General features: G+C 42.0%; 1 protein-coding gene and 1 pseudogene across 1 annotated transcript in view; one reads left to right on the forward strand and one right to left on the reverse strand.

Moving 5' to 3' along the window:
* KATNA1 (katanin catalytic subunit A1) overlaps nt 1-10,386 on the reverse strand; it is a 37,392-nt gene extending 27,006 nt beyond the window's left edge. Inside the window, exons 1-2 of the mRNA XM_090279963.1 lie at nt 10,135-10,386; nt 6,828-6,900 (exon numbers count right to left, since the gene is read on the reverse strand). The gene's annotated coding sequence lies outside the window, so the exon portion shown is untranslated. The remainder of the gene's footprint in view (nt 1-6,827; nt 6,901-10,134) is intronic.
* Nucleotides 9,042-9,350, forward strand: LOC150007938 (transcription and mRNA export factor ENY2 pseudogene; annotated as a pseudogene).
* Nucleotides 10,387-10,588: the final 202 nt, after the last annotated feature.

The raw sequence follows: 10,588 nt of genomic DNA on the forward strand, positions 1-10,588 counted from the left end.
CTACTTTCAAGAGTTGCAATATAAGGAATAAATGACTATTTCAAGTACCTAGCATACTGTTTGGCAAAGAGTAGGTCTTCAATATGTACTAAATTCATCTTCCCTGAAACTATAAAAGAGAAACTATAAAAGTCTTTGTACTTAGTAGGATGTGGATATAAAGCATCAGAGTAGGCACTTGATAAATGTCAGCTTCATTGATACTGATGATGATTACTATTATTTATTAACTGTAGACAACTCTGTGAAGGTCAAAGTCAGGAAGATCTGAGTGCTTTTGAGAGCTTTGGAAATAAAAAGAAATCTGAAATATGCGGTGGAAGAACTGCTGGGAGTACTTGTGAATTATGGGGAGATGCTGAAAATGAATGAAGGCTCAAGCATGGGAATTAAAAAATGAAAGCATCACAAGGGATCACAGGAAAGCTGAGCAGATCGGCAAAGAAAATCATTATTTTTGACTCTTTTTGTGTCTTAGTGGGATACCTAAATAGATGTGTCTCATGGATGAATAGAGATAACTTCCCTGTGGGGACCTCTCTACCTAGCTTATCCGATCTTGCCAGAGGCATTTCCTAAAATTGTGCTTCTGACACCTTCCTTCCCCACTCCACCTATGGCTAAGGTAAAGTGATGCAACAGAATTTAAGGCTAACAGAGACCATAATGGCTATTACATGTTGCATATTTAAACTGTTTACTCTGGGATGAGGTTTTCTGTGAAAAACATGCCAAGCAAATTTCTTGGGTTTAACAACATAGAATGTTTAGTTAATGGACAGGACAAAGAGGATGATGGCAGACAAGGAGGACTACCAATCAGATTCGCTACATGTCAGGTACAGGACCAAAGAGATGCTCTGTCAAATAGACAAGAGAAGGTAATCACATCCACACAGCCCAGTATCAGAGGGTTATAGGAAGCAAGATTAATAGGAAATGTTGGTGGGCAGAAGAGCTAAAAATCAGCAATCCTATACTAAAGCAGAAGGTGGGTACTATGTTCCTTAGGACAGAGGTTAAAGTGATATGGATCAATAAGCCCAGATCTCTATGGTCAATTAATATTTGAAAAAGGGGACATGGACATACAATAGAGTAAAACTAGCCTCTTCAATAAATTGTGTTGGGAGAACTGGAAAGGTACATGCAAAAAATGAAACTACACCACCAGTTACACCATACACCATCCAACTCAAAACGGATAAAAGACTTAAATATAAGTTGTGATACCACAAAAGTCCTAGAGGAAAACATAGGCAGGAAAATTTCAGATATCTCACATAGCAATATTTTTGACGATATATCTCTTAGGGCAAGGGAAATACAGGAAAAAATAAATAAATGGGACGACATCAAATTAAAAAGTTTCTGCTCAATGAAAGGTAACATCATCAAAATGAAAAGGGAAAACATATGGGAAAACATATTTGCCAATGATACATCAAACAAGGTTTCAGTCTCCAAAATCTATAAAGAACTTATATGACTCAACACCAAGAAAACAGACAACCCAATTAAAAAATGGGCAAAGCACCCGAATGAACACTTCTCCAAGGAGGACATACAGAGGGTCCATAAGACATAAGAAAAGATGCTCAATGTCACCAATCATCAGAAAGATGCAAACTAAAACCACAATGAGATACCCCTTCACACCGGTCAGAATGGCCATCATTAATAAATCAACAAACAAGCACTGGCAATGATGCAGAGAAACGGAGAAACGGGAACCCTAGTGCACTGTTGGTGGGAATGCAGACTGGTGCAGCCACTGTGGGAAACAGTATAATTTCCTCAAAAAATTAAAAATGGAACTGCCTTATGACCCAGTGATCCCACTGCTGGGAATATACCCTAAGCATCTGGGAACACCAATTCAAAAGAACCTATGCACCCCTATGTTCATAAAAGTATTATTTACAATAGTCAAGTACTGGAAACAACCTAAGTGCCCATCAGTAGATGAACAGATTAAAAAACTGTGGTTCCTACACAATGGAGTACTATGCAGAAGAAAGAAAGAAGGAACTCCTACCTTTTGCAACAGCATGGATGGAACTGGAGACTATCACACTAAGTGAAATAAGTCAGTCAGTGGGAGACAAATACCATGTGATCTCACTTATAAGAGGAATCTAATGAGCAAAACAGAACCAGAGACGTGGATGCAGGGAATAGACCGACAGCTGCCAGAGGAAAGGGGGGGGGGGGTAGAACGGCGGAAAGAAGGGGAAGGGACTAGTCAAAGAACATGTATGAGTGATCCATGGACATGGACAATGGGGTGAAGATGGACTGTGGGAGCAGGGGATGGGACAGGATGGAGGAGGGTAAAGGCAGAAAATTGGGACACCGGTAATAGAATAAGCAAGAATAAAATAGTAAGTAAAAAAATAAATAAAGCGAGATGGATCACAACCTCAGCTGGAGAAGCAGGGATGTCAAAATCACATCAATGACCTCAGGCAGTTGTTTCCTGCCAGTCTTCGGTAGTTCTCATTCTCTAACCTTAGCTGAAGGCACAACCGTTGCTCCTTTACCCAGGTGGACTTGACTAATACATGTCATGTATTATGTATTAGGGTATGTAATCAGATCTTCAAACCCAAACAGCTTTAATCTCAGTTATCAGGCTCAATTCTTAAGTATACGGCAAGACAGGATAACAAGAGAGCTCCTGTCCCGTTCCTGAAAGCCAATCCTAGAAGAATCATTGACTTCACAGATTGATGGACTCCAGAATTAAACATAAAATTCTGAAAAACAACTGAAATGACAGATGGTGACTGGGTCTCTGTGCATGGGAGGTCACAGGGAAAGAGGGCCAGGTGAGTCTTATAGCGCTGCCCTGACTGCCACTGTCTAGTCAATCCTTGCTCACCCTTCCAAATGCAAGTCCAAGTACCCTTTTCTTTTTCTTTTTCTTACTGCCTAGAAAAAAAAATTTTTTTTTAAAGATTTTAAAAGGAGGGAAAAAGAGAGGGAGAGAAACATCGATGTGTGAGAGAAACACGGACAGGTTGCTTCTTGTGTGTCCCCAACTGGTGACCACTTGGCAACCCAGGCATGTGCCCTGACCAGGAATCGAACCAGTGACCCCTCAGTTCGTAGGTCGACATTCAGTCCACTGAGCCACACCAGCCAGGACAAAAAGAAGTTTCAATAAAAGACCTCTCCCTTTAAAAAGCTTCAGGCCCAGAGGGCTTTTTATGAGTGGGTTTTTACCTACCTTCTAAGTAGAAGATAATACCAATCACCTAAAAGTTGATCCAACAAAAGAAAAACTGACCAACTCTTTTTTTCTGAGGCTGGAATCACCTCAGTTTCAAAATTTCAAAACTTAGTAAGAATACGAAGCCCATTTCAATTATGTACATAGATGTAAAAATCCTAAATAAAATGTTAGCTAACAGTGCAAACTAACTAATTTCTCTCTCTCTCTCTCTCTCGATAAATACAATGGAATACCATGTAGCAGATGGAAGCAAAATTTACAAATAGCATCATAGATAGATGATCAAAATAGATGGTTGGGTGAAAAAATCTTAGACATAGAACAAGATCTGAGAATATATATACTAAGTATACTGCAGTGTCTATGGAGGATAAGACAGGAAAATATGAGTGGAGAAAGAGGATAAAGGGTAGGAGAGAAACAAAAAAGAAATATAACAAAAGAAGAGCGTTATATCCATCGATGATCAGGGAGCCTCTGAAATGGCCCTCGAAGCCCTCTGCCCCCTTGTATCTGTTCTCATGTGTAGTCACCTCCCCTTGAACGTGAACTTGTGAAAACAGAATATGCAAAAATAACAGAATGTCATTTCTGAGATTAGACTGTGACTTCCGTCTGGCCCACTGTCTCTTGCTCTCCTGCTGGACCACTCAAAGGGAAGCCAGCTCCCACGCTGTGAGCTGTCCAGGGAAGAGGCTCACAGGCAAAGAGCTGATGGAGGCCCCAGGCAAACAGCCAGTGAGGAACTGAGGCCCTCATTCCAAAAGTCCAAAGAAACTAAATCCTGCCAAGTCCTACGTGAGGACAGCCTGGAAGCAGATCTTCCCTCTGTTGAGCCTTGAGATGACTGCAGCTCTGATACCTTGATTACAGCCTGTGTTCAGCTAAGCCAGGCCCAGAGACTGACCAAAGAAATCGAATAATAAATGTTAACTGTTTTAAATCACTAAGTTTCAGTGTGATTTGCTGTAAAGCAATACACCTATAAAATGTGGTATGTAATTAACTCAAGACCAGCACCTCAAATCAAAAGAAAAAAAATCCCATGACCTAAATAATAACTCTTAGGAGTCACTTTGATAAGACTCTATCTTAATAAAAGCTCCATGACTAAGGATCATGGCTCTCTGTTACTTACTGATAAATCTGCAGCGCCCAGAACCTGCTTGGCACACGGCATATACTCAATCTTTAAATGAATGAGTACTGCCAAGTTTTTGTCTGAACTACTAAGATTTCTTTCCTTTGTCTAGTTCCTGACCCTCAGCACTCACATTCCTTGATCCTCAAATCATCCCTACCAGAGCGGTGTGCTTGCCGCTGCCTGAAACTATCCATGCCCTGTGGTGGCACCAGGCTGGGCAGCAGTGTCAGAAGAGGAGAGCTGGGCCAGCTGCACAGGACACAGGGGACGTGGAGGAGCTTGGATAGCAGGCCTCGTGTGTCTTTTCTCTCTCTCCCTCTTTTCCTTAATAGACTTTCTCCTGATCTTTCTTACCTTTCCCCACTAAAAAAAAAAAAAAAGGTTGAAATTATGTTGTTAGTTATTCAATGGCCTAAAACTCAGAGAAGTCGAGCGCAGGCCTTCTTTGAAGGTTCTCTGTGTTATGAATACTTCTTTCTAGACAGATAAAATTCCTTAGAAGCTAATGAATAATTAACTTTTTCTAACACACCAAAGTGTCAAGTCAATCCAAGGCCACATTACACATGACCTGAGAAATTCTTGCTTATCAAAGAAACAACATGTTTACTAAAATAGTATCAAAATACCCTTAGCTGACTAAATGTCAGACAAAAATAATTTTTCCTATTCTTTTAGTAGTCTCTAAGCCAAAGACATCATTCTTCTTGAATGTCAACACTGTAAATTTATGATTCTCCCAACTTTCAAATATACATCCTTATCATTGCTAAAATTACAATGCAGGACGGAAACTGGTCTACCCAACACAGTACCTGGCAATACTTTAAAAAATTAATATATTTCAAGAAAAGCGTATAGACCAAATTCTAACCACCATGAACTGTAAACACAACCTACTGCTTCAATTAATAAAACATTTATAAAAACAAGATTGTCCAAAACTCCAGACTCTTGTTTTAGAGATTATTAAAGAGAAAAATAACCTTCAGTGGTGATGCCTGCTATATCTCACAGCAAACTTTTCCTTTACATAATTCTTTCAGGACCACACTTTTGCTTACATGGCTTTTGTATTTATGATTAAGCTAATGACTAAATTCATTTTTTTTTAAACCAAGGTACACCATGAATTTTTTCCCCCAAGGAGTTTGGCTTGTGCTGGCGACCAAGGACTGTGTGGAGCAGTGAGAACCTGATCCTGGAAGCAGTGGAACTGCTTGGCTGCTGGTGGGCAGCACTTGCTGGCCGGGATCGTCTGCAGCATCATGATCTGGACTGAGTGGGCGAGGGCGCAGTGCTGGGCCCCATGTCTCAAGAGCACTGGGTGACAAGGCCTGCGGTGGTCAGGTCCCAGTACTCCCAGTACATGTAGGTGTCACTGTGGGAGTCATAGTACAGCCAGAGGTCAAAGTTCTTCACCTGAAGGGGAGATTTTTCGAACCCCTGCCCACAACAGATGACTTCTCCTGAAGACACAGCTGGGACACAAAGTACCAGCAGCAGGACTCGGCAGAGACATGGTTAGGAGTAAAGATGCGCACGCGGTGTGTGCGGCACCAGGGAGGGGTGGGCAGCCGGAGCCTCGCCGCCTTTTACCCTCGGGTCTGCTACCCCCCACAAAAGGCCCGTGAAATTTAAATCCAAGTAAGTGAGTCAAACCTTTAAAAGTTACACACTAAAAACTCAATATTACTGCAAAACTTCTAGCCAACAATATTTAATGTGGTGAGGTACCTCCACAAAGAGGCTTGAAGTGTCTTTTTCTCCTCTAGGATTAGGGAAAAGAAGTGATCAAAGACACTGAAAAAGAAGAGGCAACAGATCAAAATATTTGAATTCTAAGATTCCTCTTCTCTTACAAAACAACAAATACAGGGCCTTCCCTACTTCACATCTAAAAAGATACCTTACCCACTTAATTTTTAAAGGAATCTTAGACAGGGCTCCCCTTATAATGCTGTTTTCACCATTATGGGTGTAGGTCATTCATTCAAGAAATATTTAGAGCACCTCCTGAGCTGCAAGCAATTGTACCAAAGACAAAAATAAGACAGAATGAGACCTTGAAATCCTTGTAGTTTAGTAAAAGCGATATCATTTTATTTATTTTAGGCGTATTTTTCTTTGCTTAGTAACAGGAAACAAGCATAGATTATTAAGCACAGGCTAAAATATCAGCAACAATGTTAAAAATATCTGCAAATGGATGTCCTAAAATAAAAACACATGAAGCTCAATCACTGATTTTCCTAAAGCACTTCAGTAAAACAAATGTGTGTCACTCTAAAAGTGACAATACAATGTTAAGCAGTTTTCAGAATGTTCACATCTAGGGCATGAAAGCTACCATAATGCTAATTTATAGTCACTCACTGATGATTATGAATAAGCAATAAATGAGTGACCCGTGACCAATTATAGCATGGCATACATTTTTCTTACCCTTATAATCATCATACGATACTCAGGAAGCAGAAGAAAATTCTTTTTTATGATAAGGGCATCAAAAAACAGCCTGCGCAGAAAAAAAAACAACAAAAAACATATATGAGACATGTATTTAATAAACGTTCTTTATGTTTACCCTGAACAATGCAAAAATAAATCAGCAAACATAACAATTTTAATGTAATTAAAAGCTATATCAATAAACACCACCAGCAAAATCTATTTAGCATATTATCAACATCGACCATTTTGATCTGCTACACTTTTTAAAGTCAACTAGCTAAGGAGAAAAATAAAAACATTGTTGTAAATGGAAACCCAACAATGTTAATACAGTAAATTCTACAATTCCTGAGTACTTGTTAGAATCGTGACACCAGTTTCAGAACAATATGCAGAAGCCACTGGAGACCAGTTGTACGTCTGGTATTGAATCTATAAAAGGGAAATGCTTCTTGAATAAACCAATGCCATAAAGGACCTTTACAAAGCTTTTCATAGTCTAGGAATGTTGGAAAATTGACAGGCACTGCCTTTTTTTAAGGCATAATACAGGCCAATACACAAGTTACCAATATCAATACAATACAATTTCTGTGTGAGGGAGCGCTCTGATTACAAAGGAAACAGGGCTGCACACTGACACATTTAGGTTTGTATGAACATTGCAAGAATCTTTCTTGATGTCTTAACATTCTATCACTGCTACTATGTGGCAGCCATCTGCACATTCTAAAACATTTAGGAGTGTTTTCAGCAGTGACTACAGGTCTGATTTCAAAGAGGAAGACACAAATGAGTGCATTCAAGAGAGAAGGGGGCAACACCACCGCTGTAAATTAGTAACTGATATAAAAGTGGCACTTTGAATAAACTCCAGATGGATCAAAGACTTAAATGTAAGCTGTGACACCATAAAAGTCCTAGAGGAAAACATAGGCAGGAAAATTTCAGATATCCCACGCAGCAATATTTTCACCAATACATCTCCTAATAAAGGAAATAAAGGAAAGAATGAACAAACGGGACCACATCAAACTAAACAGTTTCTGCTCGGCAAAAGAAAACATCAGCAAGATGAAAAGGGAACCAACTGTATAGGAAAACATATTTGCCAATGATACCTTGGACAAGGGTTTGATCTCCAAAATCTATAAAGAACTTATAGGACTCAATACCAAGAAGACAGACAACCCAATTAAAAATGGGCAAAGCACCTGAACAAACACTTCTCCAAGGAGGACATAGAGATGGCCCACAGGCACATGAAAGGATGCTCAACATCACTAGCCATCAGAGAGATGCAAATAAAAACCACAATGAGATACCACCTCACACTGGTCAGAATGGCCATCATTAACAAATCAACAAACAACTTGTGCTGGCGAGGATTCGGAGAAACGGGAACCCTGGTACATTGCTGGTGGGAATGCAGACTGGTGCAGCCACTGTGGAGAACAGTATGGAGTTTCCTTTAAAAAACTAAAAATGGAACTGCCTTTTGAACCAGCAATTTCATTGCTAGGATTATACCCGAAGAATCCTGAAACACCAATTCAGAAGAACCTATGCACCCCTATGTTCACAGCAGCACTATTTACAACAGCCAAGTGCTGGAAACAGCCTAAGTGCCCGTCTGTAGATGAGTGGATCAAACACTGCGGTACATTTACACAATGGAGTACTGTGCAGCAGAAGGAAAGAAGGAACTCCTGCCATTTGTGACAACATGAATGGAACTGGAGAGAATTATGCTTAGCGAAATAAGCCAGGCGATGAAAGACAAATACCACATGATATCACCCAATACAGGAGACTAATGAACAACACAAACAAATGCACAAAATTGAACCAGAGGCATGGAAACAAGGAGCAGACTAACAGTGACAAGGGGGGCAAGGGGAGGGAGAGAAGGAGGGGAAGTAGGGGAAGGGTCTAGTCAAGGAACTAGAGTAAATGACCCATGGACATGGACAACGGGGTGGGGACTGACTGTGGGAGAAGGGTGGGTACGGTGGGGGTAAGCAATGGGGGGAAAAGTGGGACAACTGTTATACAACAATATTAAAAAGAAAAAAAAGTGGCACTTCGTAGCTAAAAGAAAACATTGCTATTAAGAAAAGGCTTGAGGCCCCGGAAATGTGGGTTCTAGCTTTCTGTGTGCTTAGGCGCCCAAGCCACGGAGGGTCTAAGTCTGGGCTGCCGAAGAGTGTGGTTAGCAAGATGCACAAAGATGCGCGGATGAGAGCAGCGATTAACCAAAAGTGGATAGAAACTGGAGAAAGAGAACGCCTCGAGGAGTCGCTGAGGGCTAAATTAAGTGAATGTGGCTGGAAGGATCAACAGAAGGCACACTGTAAAGGTGATTAAAGAAAAAGGACTAAACAGGGTACTGTTGATGACTTGGTGGCTGAAATCACACCAAAAGGCAGAGCCCTGGTACCTGACGGTGTAAAGAACGAGCTTCTACAAAGAATAAGAGCATTCCTTGCTCAGCATGTCGGCCTTGAAGATTGAATTAGATTGTGCTGTTTTGTGGTTTTATTTCTGAAAGTAAAACTTGCCATAAATTAGGAATCGCTTTCCCCAAATAAACTCCTTTTTTGTATGATGGTATACAGTTGTTGGTAATGATGTATACATTGTATTGATGTTTTCCCCCTAAATGTGTTATTTTAATAAATATATCATGAGTAAGTAAAAAGAAAGAAAAGAAGAAAGAAAAGGCTTGAGATTATCCACAGTAAGGCATTTACGGATCCACGTTTATCTCTAACTTCGTCACCATATACTAGATAGGAAGGAAATGTTTCGAGGGTCAATTTCCTAAAAGATACCAGCTCGAAACAAAAGAGGCCGTGAGCTTCTCCGGCTCCAGAATAAACTAAATTAGAAACAACATCCTCAACAATTTCACATCTGCCTATTCGGAGTTTTTCAGAGGTGAGAGTTTTGGGGGCAGGAGCGAAGACGGACTCGGGTGAAGATCCGTCAAAAAGAGAGAAGGAATACAAACATGTTCCCTTGGCCGTAAACTTCTCTAATAACACAGATCGTCAGATGGGATCCGTAGGATCCCCCCGGTCCCCAAAGCCTCCGGCTGGACAGGATTCCTCAGGTCAAGCGACCGTCACCTAAGTCACAGATGTCAACGACAAAACACGGACCTAAGACCTCCGCCAGGCACTGGCAGACTCATGGCGGGATGCGCATCGGTCTCGCGCCGCGGGCCCCGGAGTCCCTCACCGACTCCGCGATGGGGGTCGGGGATCCCCACAGCACCAGGCGAGCGAACACCCACCTGTGAGGCCGAGGCTCCTCGGAAACCGCCCACAGTCAGGTGGAGGGCAGGGTGGAGCGAGGATCCGGGCGAGGAAGGAGGGTCCTGCTTAGCCCCAACCACCCGGTTCTGCGCTCATCCACCCAGCAGTGACGGGTTCAGCCGTCACCAGCCCCCTGCTTAGCTTCAGCTAATCAAGATTTTGAAGGCAAACTCGCCAGAGCACTTCCGGTGCCGGAGGTGGCCTCGGCGACTACTGCGCACGCGGGGCGACGCCACGGGAGCGAGGACGCCGGGCAGCGTGCGCGTGCCGCGCGCGGGATGGGCGCAGCCGACAGGGTTGCAACCGGGGCAGGGGTGCGCCTGCGCAGACCGCGTCACCTCCTCCAGGCGAGTCGGGTCGGCAGTTGGGGTGGAAACGGTTTGCAGAAGCTGCGAGTACCTCACTATCTTTTTCTAAGTGTTTGCTTACTCT

Source organism: Furipterus horrens, unplaced genomic scaffold (assembly GCF_987537825.1).
Source record: "Furipterus horrens unplaced genomic scaffold, mFurHor1.1.pri manual_scaffold_6, whole genome shotgun sequence".
In the NCBI taxonomy this organism is placed as follows: Eukaryota; Metazoa; Chordata; class Mammalia; order Chiroptera; family Furipteridae; genus Furipterus; species Furipterus horrens.